Consider the following 20,504-nt stretch of genomic DNA (forward strand, 5'->3'; position numbering starts at 1 on the left):
TTTCATTCTATTTAATGTAACCTAATGATATTTCTCCTTTTTGAATGCTTCCAATTTTTTATGGAATTCCCAGGCTCTATGGCATTCTAACCTCATTTTTACCTACAGGATCTGAGTTCTATTTATCCTCTAATTTGAGCCTTATTTCTTCCCAGGGGCTTTTCTGATCACTCCACTCTACAGTTCTCTTTCCTTCCCCTCAGGTCACATTCATCAAGGAAGAAACCGCTGGTTTCTCTGAGGCCATGTCTGTGGCAGACACTGCCAACTGACTCCAGCAGATCTCAAAATCCTCCACACAGCTATTACCAATTCCTCAGAAATGAATACAAAATGAAACCTGTTAGCTATCAAGGGTACTTAACATTCTAGTAATAAGCTATCTCGTTTCAAAATTATTCTTTACAGAATAATAGCCTAGAAGAACAATGAAAACAAAACAGCAAAATAATGCTTAGGCATTAACTATGTATAAGACACGTTGTTGATTCAGGAGAGATATGATGACGATTAAGACATAATCCCTGGGGCGCCTGGGTGGCTCAGTCGTCGGCTCAGGTCCTGATCCCAGGGTCCTGGGATCGAGCCCCGCATCGGGCTCCCTGCCCGGCGGGAAGCCTGCTTCTCCCTCTCCCACTCCCCCTGCTTGTGTTCCCTCTCTCACACGCTCTCTCTCTCTCTGTCAAATAAATAAATAAAATCTTAAAAAAAAAAAAAAAGAAAAGCAATGTGACTGAAAAATGTTTATTCTTTAAAAAAAAAAAAAAAAAGACATAATCCCTGACTATGTGTTCTAATGGCAAGGGGACATTTTAGATGAAGATAATTTGTAAATAATGTAAATGAGAGGTCATATGCCATCACTGATGTAAACCAGAAGTCATATACCAGCATTCCTTAGGATCTACTGGTCTGGGAGTTCAGATCTAAAATAAGGCCTAATTTTCAAGCTGTGTGACCTTGAGTAAGTAAACTTGAGCCTCACTAACCTTCCGTATAAAATAAGGAGACTAATCAGAAATCCATTTAAGCTCTACAATGGTTTTCTATAAAATTATTCAATTTTCCAACCAAGGCAGGAAAAACTACCATTAACCTTTGATTTATTATTTAATAAATCTTTACTTTGTCTTATGATTGACAAACCTGCCTAAAATAAAGATCACTAATTTAATCAAAACATTAAACCAGCCTTTTAGAAAAAACTGACATTTCTGCCAGCAGGACAAGTAAAAATGTAATGTAGCATCCCTAAAGAATACCTTGTTTTAAAATGTGGCCTTATCTGTCAGATTATGCACAGCAATATTATACAGAACTATTAGTGCATGTAGATACCTTATGAATGAATTTCAAAAATGCATCAAGCACTTGAGAAGGATTTAAGCCCTCTCAGAAGAAATACTTAAGAATATGCAAATACCCTCAACTGAATCAAGTTGAACAGATGTGACTATCCCAAACAATACATGTGTTCTTTCCCTGGTCGCTACTGTCAATCAAAGAGTAAGATTAAGGTCCAAGGTTCTGACAATGTGCAAAATGAAAAAGTATGATCAGGTAGTATCAATTTATTACACTGATATGAACAATAATCTCTTATTGTACCTTTAGAATAGCTAACAACTTATAGTATTTAAAGCCTCTGTTTTGGAAGCATGACATACAAACAACCACATATTATTTTCAGATTTTGTTAAACAAATCTGTTTCACAAAGTATGACACTGATCCTTTAGTAATAATTATTTAATTTTATAAGCAAATAAACTATAAAAATTAAGATAACTTGGAAATGAGCATAATTTTGAAAGCCCAATTTAAGGACAATTCCTACAAAATCTAGAGTTTTGATGATTAACATTCAAATTCATTTTTTATTTTTATTTTTTATTTTTTTTTAAGATTTTATTTATTCATTTGAGAGACAGACAGACAGACAGACAGAGAGAGCATAAGCAGGGGAGAAAGGCAGAGGGAGAAGCAGACTCCCTGCTGAGCTAGGAGCCCAACGTGGGGCTTGCACGACCTGAGCTGAAGGCAGACCTTAACCATCTGAGCCACCCAGGCACCCCTTCAAATTCATTTTTTAGATAAAAACTGTATAGACAAACAATGAATCATGGAACACATCAAAAACTAATGATGTAATGTATGGTGACTAACATAACATAATTAAAAAAAAACTGTGTAGAAAAGGTTTTTTGCTGAACTCAAGGAGTTTTAAGTTTTTGGTAAATCAGCGTCTCTGAAACAACAGAAAATAAAGGCTACTGAATTCTAAACTTAATTAGCTGTACCACTTAATTAAGTATTTACTTGCTCAGCAACAATGAAAATAGCCCTTTGTAAGGTCTGGACAGGTGAAGAGAACAGAGATCTTTTGAGTCTACAATATCCATTCCTATTATTAACACAGCATCTCACTAGAGTCTGCTGGGAAAAGAAGTCTGAATGGTATTTCTAGTAAGTCTTCACCAAGCTCACATATTGTTTTCCCCTTTAAATTAGCTGTATCATAGAAAAGATAGTTAAAAAGAACAGTAATGAGAAAAATATAAGGATCTTTCACAGCTCTAACCCCACCTCCATGAATCTTCACTTTTTACAACCGAGTTTAAATCTTTACCCACCCAAAATTGATATCATTGCTATCAGCAGTTCTATAAAGAGGAATGAAGTAAGTGATTGCAGTTTCGAGATGAACATGTCTTTTGCATCCTATCATCCTTCCAGAAAGGAGTAGGGGCCAGCCAGGCAGAAAGAGTTTAGAGAGAATTACTCTTAGTGCTGCCAGAGTCCTAATGTTATTTCATGTCATATGCAAGGTGGACAAAAGGACAGAAATAAGAAAAAAAAAACAGTAAAGGAACTCTGAGAGAAAGAAAGTTAGATGACAAAAGTCAGTAAGAAGTGAGCGTTCACATATATGTAAGACTAAGTTTCTGTCTCTGGGCCTACGTTTATACATGTTTGTATGTGAATCTGACAGTATTTGAGGAATTACTTCAAAACTCCTAAAGCTGAAGTTCTTAAATTTTAGTGTTTACTAAAAAACAAAAAACTAGGAGAGCTTTAGACAATCTAGATAACTGGATCCCACCCCCAGAGATCTTAAATTAGTAAAACCAGAGATGGGCTCAGGAATCGGCTGCATTTCTAAAAGTAGTAAGTACCTCCCTTCTCTACTCCCATCCCGCCCCACCCACACCCACACCACTACTACCAGGTGATTCTAATCCAGTTAATCTAAAATCACACTTTCAGAAATACTTCCCCTAAGGAAGTTCTTACATAATACAATCATTTTACTTAAGAAATCTCACTCTCATTTTTCCTAAGTACTCTTCTGTAATAAAAAAGACTTGGCTGGGGTGTCTGGGTGGCTCAGTCATTTAAGCATCTGTCTGCCTTTGGCTTAGGTCATGATCCTAGGACCCTGGGTTCAAGCCCGGTGTTCCCTGTCCCTCTGCCCCTCCCCCAACCGGTGCGTGTGCACGCGCTCTCTCTTACTCTCTCTCAAATAAATAAATAAAATCTTAAAAAAAAAAACTTAGCCTATATATTTCCATTTCTTTGAAATCCAGCCTATTGTAGTTGTCATCAGGCAAACCAGCATCTGAACGTCACACCAGCATTTATTCACTAAACTTTAGCCTATTTCTTCACGTATCTGAGCCTCATTTTCACAATGTCATCTTGGCAAATATTTTTAAAGTTTGGACAATACCAAGTGTTGATAAAAAAGAGGGACAATGCAAACTTTCTTACACTGCAGGAGGGAGCTTCAATAGATACAGCCACTTTGGAAAGTAAGTTGACATTACTTTGTAAGGTGGAACACATGCATTATCTTACAACTCAGTAATAACTTCCATCCTAGAAATATGTCCTAGAGAAATTCTTGCAATGATATACTGAAACATCTAGTAGGGTTTTTAGCAAATACTAGGTGCTTAATAAATAGTATTTATTGTGAATATTTGTTGACCAATTAACCTGGTTTATTATATTAATATTATAAATAGTCCATCCAGGATCACCAATCTTGAAATTAGAAATATAAATAAGCATGTAACTCAGTGAGGATGTTTATTTTTTTTTAAAGATTTTATTTATTTGTTTGACAGAGAGAGAGAGAGAGTACAAGCAGGGGGCGAGCGGCAGGCAGAGGGAGAGGGTGAAGGAGGCTCCCACTGAACAAGGAGCCCGACGTGGGACTCAATCCCAGGACCCCGGGATCATGACCAGAGCCGAAGGCAGTCACCCAACCGACTGAGCCACCCAGGCGCCCCCAGGATGTTTACTTTAAAGTAATGCAATTATGTTACTAAAATTCATGCCTGGGACCCCTACATTCTTACCAGACCTAAAAAAATTCTCCACTTTAATGTTCCCTCATTGCTATTCAGGTGATAACAATACAAGCAATAGGTGAATAAATGTTTTCACTGTATAGCATAAAAGAGAAAAAAATTATAATCACTTTATTAGTAAAGAATGAACTGATTATAAAATAAATAAATACATTTTTGTGAGATTCAGGGCTTCTTTATATTTTTAAACATTACAGATTTTACCAAAAAAGCATGTAGCCAATGTTGCCACTTCCCCATTCCCCCAACCAAAACTAACTACATGATATAAAACATAATGGTAGCAAGCAATTTAGTTAAATGGGGTATTCTTTTTTTTTTTTTCATATTACAAGAAGTTGAAGAGAATATCTTTTGTCCAAATTATTCAAGTTAGGGTCTTCTTACAGAATAGCTCATAGTAAGACGTTTCATTTATTATGGAACCCAAAATAAATACAACTAATATAATACCTCTGATTAAAATATTTGACTGACAGGGCACCTGGGTGGCTCAGTCGGTTAAGCATCTGCCTTCGGCTCAGGTCATGATCTCAGGGTCCTGGGATCTAGCCCTGCATCAGGCTTCCTGATCAACAGGGAGTCTGCTTCTCCCTCTGCCTGCTGCTCCCCCTGCTTGTGCTCTCTCTCTGTCAAATAAATAAATAAAATCTTAAAAAAAATTTTTTTTTACTGACTTCCTCTACCTATTAAAATGTCACATAAAATAAATCACAAGCTAGAAATTGAACTATTTCTTCCAAATATGAGGACCGGGGGGGTGGGGGCGCACTACTTAGATTTTACTATTTTTCAGAGTTTTATTACACAAAATGTTCTAAAAAGATTATGTCATGCACTAATACTTTAATTATTAAATCTTTTATAACACTGAAAATTAAACTTAACAGCATTATCAGTTGATTTTTTTAAATTGTGAAATACATTATACATATTAAAGTAAAAAACATGTATTATTTAATGACCAATAAAATGAACATTCTATACCACCATCTAGCTAAAGAAACAGAACACTACCAGTACCTTAAAATCCTCATGTCCCCTCTTGAATTGCCTCCTTCCCCTTCCCTCCTCCAGAAGTGACTAGCACCCTGAATTTTGGATTACTCCTTCTCTCCTCTTTTCCAAAAAAGAGTACTACTTATGTATCATCCCTAAAGAACATGTTGCTGATGAATGAATAAACAAGATGTGGCATATCTGTACAACAGAGTATTAGCCTTAAAGGGAATGAAATTCTGACAGGTGATGCATCATGGATGAAACTTCAGGACATCACGCTAAATGAAATAAGCCAGACAAAAAAGGTCAGATATTATATGATTCCACTTATATGAAGAATAGGCAAATTTATAAAGACAGAAAGTAGAACAGAGATTACCAGGCGTGGGGGAAGGGAACACAAAGAGTTATTGTTTAATAGGTACAGAATTTCTATTTTGGATGATGAAAACCTTCTTAAAACAGTGGTGAAGGTTACAACATTATGAGTGTACTTAATGCCACTGAACTGTACACGTAAAAGTGTTTAAAATGGCAAATTTTGTTATATTTTTATCACAATAAAAAGTCAAAAAAGAATATATTGTCTAGTTCTACCTGTTTCTTAACTTTGCACAACGAAATAACATTAACAGTTTTGTGAATTGTTTATGTTCAACATCAAGTTCTTGATATTCGTCTATACTTATAGGTACAGCTGCAATTCATTAAATTTCACTGCTCCTAGTTTTCCATTATATGAAAATGCTACAATCTACCTATTTTAAGTGTCAATAGACACAGTTGTTTACAGGTTTATTTATCTATTTGGAATTATTAACAAAGCTGGTATCAATATTCTTATATCTATATCTTGTACACATATATAATAATTTACCTAGGACATATTTCTAGAATGGGAATTGTTAGTCATAGGGTATGTATATGTTCAATTTAACCAGAAAATGTTAAATTGTAATCCGAAGTAGCTATATTAATTTACACTCCCTGGGGCGCCTGGGTGGCTCAGTTGGTTAAGCGACTGCCTTCGGCTCAGGTCATGATCCTGGAGTCCCGGGATCGAGTCTCGCATCGGGCTCCCTGCGCGGCGGGGAGTCTGCTTCTCCCTCTGACCCTCCCCCGTCTCATGCTCTCTCTATCTCATTCTCTCTCAAATGAATAAATAAAATCTTTAAAAAAAAAATAAAAAAATAAAAATAAAAAATAAAAAAAAATTTACACTCCCTAAGTGTTTCCCTTGTTCCACATTTACCAACTTAGTATTTTCTTTTTCATTTTGCCAATCTGAGATTATTAAATATTACTCATTACGTCTTAATTGCACTTCCATGATTATTAATGGCATTGATTATCTTTTCATAGCTTATTGGCCATGTGTTTCCTATTTTGTGAAATCTTTTGTAGTTTTTCCTACTGCTGGTTATTTTTTTTTTCTTTTTTTTCATGAAACTGAAAAACTTGCATTTATTCTGATATTATGTTCTTCTGGTTTTGTGGGTCTTTTAAAATTCTGGTGTAGTTAACATACAGAGTTGTATTAGTTTCAGGTATACAATATAGTGATTCAACAGTTCCATATATTACTCAGTGCTCATCAAGATAAGTGTACCTTTTTTTTTTTTTAAGATAAGTGTACTCTTAATTCCCTTCATTTATTTCACCTATCCCCTGCCCACCTCACCTAAGATGATAACCATCTATTTGTTCTTTATAGTTAAGAGTCTGTTTGGGGTCACCGGGGTGGCTCAGTAGGTTAAGTGTCTACTTTAGGCTCAGGTCATGATCCCAGAGTCCTGGGATTGAGCCTCTCGAGGGCTACCTGCTGAGCAGGGAGCCTGCTTTTCCCTCTCCCCCTACCCCCCACCCCCCTCATGCTCTCTCTCTCTCAGATAAATAAAATCTTTTTTAAAAACAAGTGTGTTTTTTGGTTTGTCTCCTTTTTTTCCTTTGTTCATTTATTTTGTTTCTGAAATTCCTCATGAATCATATGGTATTTGTCTTTCTCAGACTGGCTTATTTTGCTTAGCATTATACCCTCTAGATCCATCCACGTTGTTGTAAATGGCAAGATTTCACTCTTTCTTATGGCTGATTAATATTCCATTCCATATATATATATATATATATATATAAAACACCTCTTCTTTTTTTTTTAATTTTTTTATTCTTATGTTAATCCCCATACATCATTAGTTTTAGATGTAGTGTTCCATGATTCATTGTTTGTGCATAATACCCAGTGCTCCATGCAGAACGTGCCCTCCTCAATACCCATCACCAGGCTAACCCATCCTCCCACCCCCTCCCCTCTAGAACCCTCAGTTTGTTTTTCAGAGTCCATCGTCTCTCATGGTTCATCTACCCCTCCGATTTCCCCCCCTTCATTCTTCCCCTCCTGCTACCTTCTTCTTCTTTTTTTTTTTTCTTAACATATATTGCATTATTTGTTTCAGAGGTACAGATCTGAGATTCAACAGTCTTGCACAATTCACAGCGCTGACCAGAGCATATACCCTCCCCAGTGTCTATCACCCAGCCACCCCATCCCTCCCACACCACCCCCCACTCCAGCAACCCTCAGTTTGTTTCCTGAGATTAAGAATTCCTCATATCAGTGAGGTCATATGATACATATCTTTCTGTTTGACTTATTTCGCTCAACATAATACCCTCCAGTTCCATCCACGTCGTTGCAAATGGCAAGATCTCATTCCTTTTGATGGCTGCATAATATTCCATTGTATATATATACCACATCTTCTTTATCCATTCATCTGTCGATGGACATCTTGGCTCTTTCCACAGTTTGGCTATTGTGGACATTGCTGCTATAAACATCGGGGTGCACGTACCCTTTCGGATCCCTACTTTTGTATCTTTGGGGTAAATACCCAGTAGTGCAATTGCTGGATCATATGGTAGCTCTATTATCAACTTTTTGAGGAACCTCCATACTGTTTTCCAGAGTGGCTGCACCAGCTTGCATTCCCACCAACAGTATAACACCTCTTCTTTATCCATTCATCTACTGATGGACACTTGGGCTGCTTCCATTAATTTGTCTATTGTAAATAATGCTGCAATAAACATAGGGGTGCATATATCCCTTTGAATTAGTGTTTTTGTATTCTTTGGGTAAATATCAGTAGTGCAAATTACTAGATCATAGGGTGGTTCTATTTTTTATTTTTTGAGGAACCTCCACAGAGTCTTCCACAGTGGCTGCACTAGTTTGCATTCCTACCAACTGTGCAAGAGTGTTCCCCATTCTATACATCCACACCAACACTTGTGTCTTGTGTTTTTGATTTTAGCCATTCTGACAGTGTGAGGGTATAATCTCACTGGGGTTTTGATTTGCATTTCCCTGATGATGAATGATATTGAGAGCCTTTTTATGAGTCTGTTGGCCATCTGGATGTCTTCTTTGAAGAAATGTCTGTTCATGTCCTCTGCCCATTTAAAAAGATTTTTTTCTTCTGCCTATTTTTTTAATTTTATTATGTTATGTTAATCACCATACATTACATCATTAGTTTTTGATGCAGTGTTCCATGATTCATTGTTTGCATATAACACCCAGTACTCCATTCAATACGTGCCCTCTTTAATACCCATCCCCAAGCTAACCCATCCCCCCACCCTCTCCCCTCTAGAACCCTCAGTTTGTTTCTCAGAGTCCATAGTCTCTCATGGTTCATCTCCCCCTCTGATTCCCCCCCTTCATTTTACCCTTCCTACTATCTTTTTTTTTTTTTTTAACATACAATGTATTATTTGTTTCAGAGGTACAGGTCTGTGATTCAACAGTCTTGCACAATTCACAGCGCTCACCATAGCACAGACCGTCCCCAACATCTATCACGGAGCCACCCCATCCCTCCCACCCCCCTCTTCTGCCCATTTTTAACTGGATTATTTTTGTGTATTTGTATTGAGTTGTTATAAGTTCCTTATAAACTTTGGATATTAACCCTTTATCAGATATATCATTTGCAAATAAATATCTTCTCCCAGTCAGTAGGCTGTCTTTCAGTTTTGTTGGTTGTTTCCTTTGCTATGCAAAGCTTTTTATTTTTATGTAGTCCTAATAGTTTGTTTTTGCTTTTGTTTCACTTGCCTCAGGAAACATATCTAGAAAGATGCTGCTACGACCAGTGTCAGAGAAATTACTGCCTGTGCTCTCCTCTAGAATTTTTATGGTTTCAGGTCTCACACTTAGGTCCTTAATCCATTTTGAGTTTATGATGGTTATCTTTTCATTACTGACTAATTATATGCATTCTGGTACTAAATCCATTGTTATTTATATGTGTTACAAACATCTTCCAATTTTTGGCTTGTATTTTCTATGAAATCTTTTGAATGAGCCCAATTTCTTAATTTTAATGTGAAGTCAACCTTTTCCTTTATGGTTTGTGCTTTTACATTTTGTTTCAGAAAATCTTCCTAACCTTGAGGTCATAAGACTACTCTCCCGCCTTGCTTTTAAACTAAAAACTTTCAAACCTCTGCTTTACATATTTAAGAGTCATTGCTACCTATAGTGAATTTTTGTGTAATTTTTGAGATAGGGATCCAATTTCATTCTTTAAAAAAATTATGGGTAATTAACTGTCATAGCACTATTTATTAAATACTCCACATATATCCCTCCTCTCCTCTATCTGCAATGCCCACTCTACCAAAAATCTGCATATACAGGTCTGTTTCTGTGCTCTCTAATTCTGTACGACTAGCCAATTGTTCCAACCTCACAACAAGGCAATATTGCCTCAACTATCATGTTTTATCTTAGATTTAATTCTTCTCTTTATTTTCTTATTCAGGAGTATCTTTGGTTATTTGTGACCTTTTGCTTTTCCAAATAGTTTCAAAGTTCTGTGAAATATCCAGTTGAGATTTTAATTGGAATCGCATTAAATCTACAGATCAATTTGGTTGTATTGACATCTTTACAATATTAGATTCCATACTCTAAAACAGGACATTTCCTCTATATACCTACTTAAATCTTTAATGTCTCTCAACATTTTATCATTTTCTTCACATAAGTCATATATATATATATATATATACCTAGATTTATTCCTAGGTATTTCAGTGTTTCTCTTAATCTAAATTGTTTTTTAAAATTATATTTTTGAATTAACAGTTTCTAGCAACTGAATTTGTAAACAGATTTTTAAAATTTTTTTTTAAAGATTTTATTTATTTGCCAGAGAGAGAGAGAGAGAGATAATGTGCACACATACAAGCAGGGGGAGCGGCAGGCAGAGGGAGAAGCAGGCTCGCTGCTGAACAAGGAGCCCAAGGCAGGACTCAATCCCAAGACCCTGGGATCATGACCTGAACCGAAGGCAGATGCTTAACTGACTGAGCCACCCAGGTGCCCCTGTAAACACATTTTTTTTTAATACAAAAAACCTAATACCCTTGTATTAATTTTAATAATATATATTTATTCTGGGGGTTCTGTATAATCATGTCATCTACAAAACTAGCTATTCATTTCATTTTTCCAATTTTTAACTTTTCCTTCCTCTTTCTGAACCTTCAGGATGATTCTCACTTGGTATTGTAAAGAGGACCATTCCTGTACTATTCTTGACCTTGAAAGGGAATGCTTCTGATTTTTCATCCTGAAGTATGTTTACTGTAGGGTATTTTTTTCCTTCTTTTAAAAATATTACTCTTTATAAAATTAAGGAAGTTCCTTTCTCTTATTACTTTGGAGTTCTAATTTTATTTCTAATTTTATTTCTACAAATAGATGTTAAATTTTATCATTAAAAAAAATATTTTGGGATAATTTAAGATTTTTTTAAAACCCTTACTCTATTAAAGTGGCAATTTAAAAGTTAAAGCAACTCTACATTCCTGGAAAAAACCCAAAGTAATCTGAGCCTATTTTCTTTTGGGAAAGGTTTCTAATTACAGATATAATTTCTTTAATGATTACAGAAGTATTCAGGTGTTTAGTGTCTCCCAAAGTCAGTTTAGATAAATATTTTCCCCCTTGGAATTTATACATTTCATCCAAGATTTCAAATTTAATGACATAAAACTTCTAAAGATATCTTTTTATTATCTTAATCGCTGCAAAATCTATAGTTTTCTATTATTTCTTCACTCCCAGTACAATTTGTGTCTTCTCTCTTTCGTTTCTAGATAATTCCTGCTATAAACTGTCTATTTCCTTGGGCTTTCCAAATCAACAACTTTTGGCTTTGCTAGTCCTTTCTAGTGAATGGATGTTTTCTATTTCAATAGTTTCTGCTCATCTTTACTATTTCCTTCCTCCTACTTTCCTCAGGTATATTTTAACTCCTGAATTCTGAGCATTTCTTTTTTTCTGATCTAAGCACTTAAGATTGTATATTTCTCTAAGTAGTACTTTAACTATATCTTACATTTTATTATGAATTATTTTGTTATTCTATAGTTAAATATTTTCTAATTTTTCATTACAAGGTCTTTGACTCATGTTTATAAACTTTTCTCAAGGGGTTTTTCTACTTATCTTTTGTAACTGATTACTATTTAATTGATTTGGGGTCACAGAATATGACCCATTTAATGTCAATCCTTCAGAATGTACTGAGGAAAGCTTTATGGCTTAATTCATGATCAATTTTCATACATGTTCCATAGGTTCTTAAGAAGTATTTAGTTGGTATGCATACACTGCTGTCCACTTTTATGACAGATTTTTCTGCAAAATCACCTATAGCACCAAATCATTAAATTTATTATGTGATAAGGACAAGCAGAACAGTAGAAATTTCAAATGTGAGGTCATGGAACATTTTCTAAAGGACACAAATCAAAGAATAAGTGAAAGAATTGAGAAGCTGCTCACAGATTTCTGCACAGGCTTCTTTTTCCTCCTTTTGACATAATCTTTTATTTTAGGACTGTCTCTTGTAAATAGCATATAGCCAGAAAATTTTTTAATCCAGTCTGCTGATCTCTGTCCTTCACTGGAGAGTTTAGGTCAACAGTTCCCAAATGTTTTTACCTCAAGGCCCTTTTAAATGCTTTGAGAACTACAAAGAGCCTTTGTTTATGTGGGTTATATATATCAATATTTGCTTTATTAAAAATTATAAGAAATTTAGAAAATATTTTATTCAAACATAAAATTCATATGTTAAACATATTTCTACAAAGAATAAATATACGTTTTTAAAGACTTTATTATTTAGAGCAGTTTTAGGTATACAACAAAATCAAGAGAGGTACAGAGATTTCCCATATAAACCAAGCACCCACACATAAAGAGCCTATCCCATTCTTTAACATGATTCACCAGTATGGTAACACGGTTTACCAAGGATGAACCTACAGTGACATATCATAATCACCCAAAATCCATAGTTTACCTTAGGGTTCACTTGTGGTGGTGTATATTCTATGTGTTTGAACAAATGTATAATACATATATCCATCATTATAATACCAAACAGAATATTTCGCCCTAAACATCCCCTATGCTCCACCTAGTCATCTTCCCTACTCCCCACCCTGGCAACAACAAAAATGTGATTATCTCCATAATTTTGCATTTTCCAGAACATCATATAGTTAGAATCATATAATTATGTAAACTTTTCAGGTTGGCCTCTTTCATTTAGTAATAAGCATTAAGGTTTCCCCATGTCGTTTCATGCTTTGATAGGTCACTTCTTTATACTGATTAATATTCCATTGTCTGAATGTACCACAGTTTATCCATTCATCTCCTGAAGGACACCTTGGTTGCTTCCAAGTTTTGGCAATTATGAATAAAGCTGCTATAAAACATCCATGAGGTTTTTGTGTGGACAAAGGTACACATTTTGTTTGAGTAAATACCAAGTAGTATGACTGCTGGATTGTATTAAAACAGTATGTTTAGTTTTGTAAGAAACCACCAAACTGTCTTCCAGAGTAACTGTACCATTTTGTGTTCCCACCGCAGCATATGAAAGTTCCTGTTGCTCCACATCCACACCAGCATTGGATGTTGACAATGTTCCAGATTTTCACCATTCAAGAGGTGTGTAGCAGTATCTCATTGTTGTTTTAATTTGTGCTTCCCTGATGACATGATGTGGAGCATCTTTTCATATGTCTATTTGCCAGCTGTACATCTTCTTTGGTAATGTGTTTCTTAAAGATTTTGTCCCAATTTTTTTTTTTTTAAGATTTTATTTATTTATTTGAGAGAGAGAGAGAGCATGAGAGGGGGAGGGTCAGAGGGAGAAGCAGACTCCCTGCCGAGCAGAGAGCCCGATGCGGGACTGGATCCCGGGACTCCAGGATCATGACCTGAGCCGAAGGCAGTTGCTTAACCAACTGAGCGACCCAGGCGCCCAATTGCCCCATTTTTTTAATTGGGTTGTTTGCTCTTGTATTGTTCTTCATATACTGCAGATAACATTCCTTTACTAGATATGTCTTTTGTAAGTATTTTCTCCTTGTCTGTTGCTTCTCTTCTTCTCTTGACATTGTCTTTCACAAAGCAAGTTTTTAATTTTAATGAAATCATCCATTATTTCTTTCATGGATCATATGTTTCATTTTGTATCTAAAACACCAGACCCAGGGGCGCCTGGGTGGCTCAGTTGTTAAGCGTCTGCCTTTGGCTCAGGTCGTGATCCCAGGGTCCTGGGATCAAGCCCCACATTGGGCTCCCTGCTCTGCAGGAAGCCTGCTTCTTCCTCTCCCACTCCCCCTGCTTGTGTTCCCTTTCTCACTGTCATTCTCTCTGTCAAATAAATTAATAAAATCTTAAAAAATAAAATAAAAATAAAACACCATACCCAATGTCATCGAGGTTTTCTCCTGTGTTATCTTCCAGTAGTTTTATAGTTTTGCATTTTACATTTAGGTCACTGACCCATTTTGAGTTAATTTTTGTGAAGAGTATAAAGTGTCAGTCTACATGCATTTTTGGGTTTTGTTTTGTTTTTTTGCATATGGTTGTCCAGTTGTTCCAGCAACATATGTTGAAAAGACTATCTTTGCTTCATTGTATTGTCTTTGCTCCTTTGTCAAAGATCAGTTTATGGGAGTCTATATCTAGGCTCTCTATTCTGTTTCAGTGATGTCTCTTCTTTCACCAATATTACACAGTATTGATTACTGTAGCTTTATAGTAAGTCTTGAATTCAGGTAGTGTCAGTCCTCCAACTCTGTTCTTCTCCTTCAATATTGTGTTGGCTATTCTGAGTTTTGCGTTTCCATATAAACTTTAGAATCAGGTTGTTGATATCCACATAATACCTTGTTGGGACTTTCACTGGGACTACATTTAATCCACAGATCAAGTTGGAAAGAATGGACATCTTGACAATATTTAGTCTTCCTATCCATGAACATGGAAACTCTCTCCATTTACTTAGTTCTTTAATTTTGCTCATCAGAATTCTGTAGTATTCTTCATATACATCTTCTACATATTTTGTTAGATCTATACCTAAGTATTTGTTTTTTGGGGGTGCTAATGTAAATGAAATTGTGTTTTTAATTTCAAATACCACTTGTTCATTGTTGATATATATATAGGAAAGCAACTGACTTTTATATATAAACCTTGTATCCTATAGCCTTGCTATAATCACTTATTAGTTCCAGGAGGATTTTTGTTAATTCTTTTGCTTTCTACACAGATGATCATGTATTCTGTGAACAAAAACAGTTTCATATCTTACTTTCCAATCTGTATACTTTTTATTTCCTTTTCTTGTCTTATTTCATCAGCAAGGATTTCCAGTACACTATAGAGAAGTAGTGAAAGAGGCATCCTTGCCTTGTAGTGGGAAAGCTTTAGTGGGAAAGCTTTGAGTTTCTCACCATAAAGTATGATGTTAGCTGTTGGGATTTTGTAGATGTTCTTTATTAATTTGAAGAAGTTCTCCACTATTCCCAGTTGTCTGAGATTTTTTATCCTTAATGGATGTTGGATTTTGTCAAATGCTTTTTCTTCATCTATTGATATAGTCAGGTGATTTTTCTGTTTTAGTGGTGGATTAATTAATTTTCAAATACTGAACCAGACTTGCAAGTCTGAGATAAATCCATTTAGTTGTGGTATATAATTCTTTTTATATTTTTTTGGATTCAATTTGCTAATAATCTGTCGAGAATTTTTACATCTATGTCATTAAGAGGTATTGGTCCATAGTTTTCTTTTCATATAATGTCTTTGTTTGGTTTTGGTATAGAGTGATGTTGGCCTCACAGAATGAGTTGAGAAGTATTTCCTCTGCTTCTAACCTCCAAACGAGATTGTAGAGAATTGATATACTTCCTTAAATGTTTGGTAGAATTCATCAGTGAACCCATCCAAACCTGTTGCTTTCTGTATACTCTCTATGCAAAACAATTTTTTAAAGATTTATTTATTTATTAGAGAGAGAAAGCATACACACACACAAGAGTGGGGGGAGGGGCAGAGGGAGATGGAGAGAGGGAATCTCAAGCAGACTCCCTGCTGAGCACAGAGCCCAACCCCAAGATCATGACCTGAGCCAAAATCAAGAGTCGGAGGCTTAACCAACTGAGCCACCCGGGCCCCCAAAACAATTTAATAAGACTGTCACTGTTTATATTCTTACAAATCTCTTTAATGTGTTTATATCTCTCTAAAATATCACTAATGTCCAATTTGATAGCTAGATTCTCATATCTACTTTCTTTTTCAATCTGTGTGATATGTTATTTTAGTTGAAGTTTATGAAGAAAATCCAGCCTCATACAGATATACAGTTGGAAAAGACAGGAGTATTTTAATGATGTTTTCAGATAATTTGGGGTCTCCTTTGATATTATATCAAAACTCCACAAGTGGTACTTTCTTAAAGGTTAAAAGTAATGCAGAATTTGAAATCATATCAATAAACTTTTCAAACTCTGTTAAATTAAGATCCAATCCTCTATCATGTATGTTGAATGGGGTTTTTACTCATGCATGATTTTGTAACCTCATACTTTGGAAAATACTGTTTCTCTGAATTATGCAGGTATTTTAAATGTTGATACAGCCCATTATATAATACCAAAGTAACTTATATCACTTTGCTTATATCACTTATATCACTTATATCACTTATATCACTACCTATTCCGTCAGAAAAATCTTTAGACATTGGGAAACTATAAGCTTAACATGGAGAAAACAAGCTTCAAAATTCTAATTTTCACTTGAAAGCCTGGATTTTATCATTGGGAACACATAAGTTTAGTCACCTACCTTTAATTAGCAGGCTCACTTTTTTAGTTTCAAGAAACTGTTTGTCAAATTAATACCCAAGTGTGCATAACCAGCTAGTCATTTTTTCAAGAAAAAAGTGTTCCAGGGTAAAAGGGTGATTGGTTTACAACTCAAATAATCACACAAGTGCTTTTTCTTAAATAAGCTTTCCCTTTGCAATGCAGTCTGAGTGCTTCCTGTATACTTTCCATTTTGTCAGACAGAACATTAAAAAGACTCAATACTCAAGGGTCAAAATTTAATGAAATGAGTAATTTTATCACAGCATCAAGAACATACATAAATGAAACCCAATAAAGACTAGTTCCTAGTTATAAATTTTCAAGGTTGGTATCACTTCTACCTATTAATACTAAGAATAGAGGAGGTAATCTTCCTCATTGTTTTCTTCTGTGCAGTAAATTCATTACACTGATGGTATAGCTCTGGGATGTCAGCTTTGTGCATGGGAGTATGGATGCATGGGAGGTGCTAGACTTTTCCTGCATCTCCACGCAGTGGTTAAAGCAGTAAATCATGGCTTCAGTAGAAACTTTCAGTGGGAAAGCTATGATGAATGATTCTAGACTTCCTGCCTTCAACTTTTTTTTTTTTTAACTTCTTTGGGTTCTTTTTGTGTTATTTTAGGAATGCATTTATAAAGCTCATTTGGTCATATTTTATCCAAGTTTTTAACTGTTTTCCAATAGGGGAGTTACTCATGCTAGCTAATTTGTCACACTGCCAGAAGCAAATTCTTCATTTGAATTTTACAAGAACAGAACTCAACATTTCTTTTTTTAAGGTTTTATTTATTTGAGAGAGAGAGAGAGCACAAGCAGGGGGAGGAGCAGAGGGAGAGGGAGAAGCAGACTCCTGCTGAGCAGGGAGTAGTACACATGGGGCTCAATCACAGAACCCTGGGATCATGACCTGAGCCGAAGGCAGACGCTTAAATGACTGAGCCACCCACGCGCCCCTGTAATTTTTTTATTTTTACATTTTTCATCAGTGAACCTTCTTTTTGAGGATATACAAGCTGAATGAAATAAAGCATATTATACTCAATATGCACATTACACAAATTAACCAACTGAGCCACCCAGGCCCCAGAATCAAACATTTTAATAAAGAAAGAGCCATCACAACGAAGTTCATTTCTCTCCCATTGACCTAAGTTCCTAATTTAGAAACTCTTAATGACTTATTAGGACTGTTTAAGAATTTGTTTTACTGGAACTCCCTAGATGTAAACCTGTGATTATCTTTGCAACCATGACTCTCATGTTGTCTGTTCAGACTCTATGTTTCAACATCACCTTACGCAGGTAATAAGTACCTGATGATAAATTAATGCTAGCAGCATATACCCTTTCAGAGGCAGACAATCTAATGCCTGATTCTGTTCATTCTTAACCATCAGAACTCTAAATTCTCTTCTGATTCTATACAATTGAATCAGGGCACCAAGAAATCAAGTGACAGGCAGATAGAACTCTGGACAGCATTCTAAAGATATGTGATGAGACTAACACTTAAAAGTCTCAGTTATTAGATCTTACTCTCTGCCTTATGATTATATGAATTATTTGCAGTAAAGAACTAACACATTCAAGTATTTGTGTAAATTACCATCTTCTCTACTGACTTAAGAACCAAAACTGTCAAATAAGATAATGTGGAATTGGAAGGGACCTTATAAATTTCTTAATCTATCCTCTCACCCCCAATGCAAAAACGCCTTATACCACCCCTAACAGAGAATTATCACAATTGCTTCCCGGTACTTTTCATTTGTATTCAACCAAAAAACACCCAAGACTTTGTTCTTTCTAAAACAAAATAATTTGGTGCACTATAGGCCAAAAATTTTGCTTTTAATTTATTCTTCAAACACCTATCGAGAGACTATTATGTGGCTGACATTCTCTCATTGAACTTTGCGATTACACTTTAAACTTTCTTTTCTTTTTTTTTTTATTTCTTTTTTTTTTTTTAGAGATTTTATTTATTTATTTGAGAGAGAGAGAATGAGAGACAGAGAGCATGAGAGGGAGGAGGGTCAGAGGGAGAAGCAGACTCCCTGCCGAGCAGGGAGCCCGATGCGGGACTCGATCCTGGGACTCCAGGATCATGACCTGAGCCGAAGGCAGTCGCTTAACCAACTGAGCCACCCAGGCGCCCCTAAACTTTATTTTCAAGTGATAAAGAGTCAAGTTAGAAATCAAAAAGTCCTAACTTTTTCAAAATTGTGATGCTAGTCCTTTGAGCTGTCACAAGCACCACATTTCTCAGGACATGCTGAAAAGATCTTTGCTTCATCAGCAGACCAAAATGGAATACTACAGAATTTAATTTGGAGTCCATGGAGCAATTAAATGCTAAAGCAGACATGCCACAAGGAGCTCTCTCAACCACAAAGACTTAATTAGAAACCATATCAGCTAAAATAACCAACCTAGATGGTTGGATGGAAGAGAGTTTGGTAGCACAAATGTAAATGGAAAGAATCAACATTAAAAATCTGTTTAGATATGTACTCAAAAACATTTGTAAAAATTATTACATTAATTTTAGAATAAAATCTAAATTCCCTCTAAAAAAAATCCAAATAAAAAAACCTCAACCTCTCAAACAGACGGAAACTCCAGATATACATAAAAATACAAGTTAAAGTACTCAAGTCAAAGGTCTAAATGAGTTGCAGGTTGCCCAAATTTAAAACACACACACACACATACACAAAGTTGACTACAAAGTTGCTAATAGGCTTAGTTCCCCTGTATTCCTAAAGAAAGCCACTAAAAATTTATTGATACTATTGTATGTAGTTTTTTACCTTAAGCAGGAACTACAGTACCAGATTTTTCATTTCATTTTTTTTTTTAAGATTTTATTTATTTATTTTGACAGAGAGAGAGAAAGACAGCAAGAGAGGGAACACAAGTGGAGGGGTGGGAAAAGGAGAAGCAGGCTTCCCGCAGAGCAGGGAGCCCAATGTAGGGCTCGATCCCAGGACCCTGGGATCATGACCTGAGCCGAAGGCAGACGCTTAACGACTGAGCCACCCAGGCGCCCCTCATTTCATTTTTTAATATATTTTTATTTATTTCTCAGAAAGAGAAAGAGAGAGAGAGAGTGGCACTCAGAGGGAGAAACAGGCTCCCTACTGAGCAAAGAGCCCAATGTGGGACTTGATCCCAGGACCCTGGGATCACGACCTGAGCTGAAGGTAGACACTTAACTGACTGAGCCACCCAGGCACCCCCTTTTTTCCATTTTTTTTAAAGATTTTATTTATTTGACAGAGAGAGACACAGTGAGAGAGGGAACACAAGCAGGGGGAGTGGGAGAGGGAGAAGTAGGCTTCCTGCGGAGCAGGGAGCCCAGTGCAGGGCTCGATCCCAGGACCCTGGGATCATGACCTGAGCCGAAGGCAGACGCTTAACAACTGAGCCACCCAGGGGCCCCTCCATTTTATTTTTTTTAAGATTTTTATTTATTTAGTTGTCAGAGAGTTCAGTACTAGATTTTTAATTTGTTTTCCAGTAAGTGTTCGAAGGGAAACAGACTCATCTGTTAGATTAAACACTTGGTACATAAGGATTATGTCATTCATGGCCAGGATGTGAATGTGTGTGCTGATAAGGACCCCCAAATCTTCATAACTAGATAGACCTAGTCTTAGTTGTTTATTTTCATCCATATCACAGACTCAACAACCAAACTGAATCATCTTCATCCCTTAAGCTGTTTCTCCCAAGTTCTCATTTCAGTGAATTGTACTACAATCAATCAAGCCTTTCAATCCCAGGACTCACCAAACTTAAGTTGGCTCTAACTGCTAAATCTCTCCAGAATCTGGACCCATTTTTTCCATCTTCAATC

At 35.9% G+C, this 20,504-nt stretch overlaps 1 protein-coding gene across 1 annotated transcript in view; it reads right to left on the bottom strand.

Moving 5' to 3' along the window:
- EHBP1 (EH domain binding protein 1) overlaps positions 1-20,504 on the bottom strand; it is a 412,321-nt gene that overhangs the window by 210,725 nt on the left and 181,092 nt on the right. The gene's annotated exons all lie outside the window — the stretch shown is intronic.

Source organism: Neomonachus schauinslandi, chromosome 10 (genome assembly GCF_002201575.2).
Source record: "Neomonachus schauinslandi chromosome 10, ASM220157v2, whole genome shotgun sequence".
Classification (NCBI taxonomy): domain Eukaryota; kingdom Metazoa; phylum Chordata; class Mammalia; order Carnivora; family Phocidae; genus Neomonachus; species Neomonachus schauinslandi.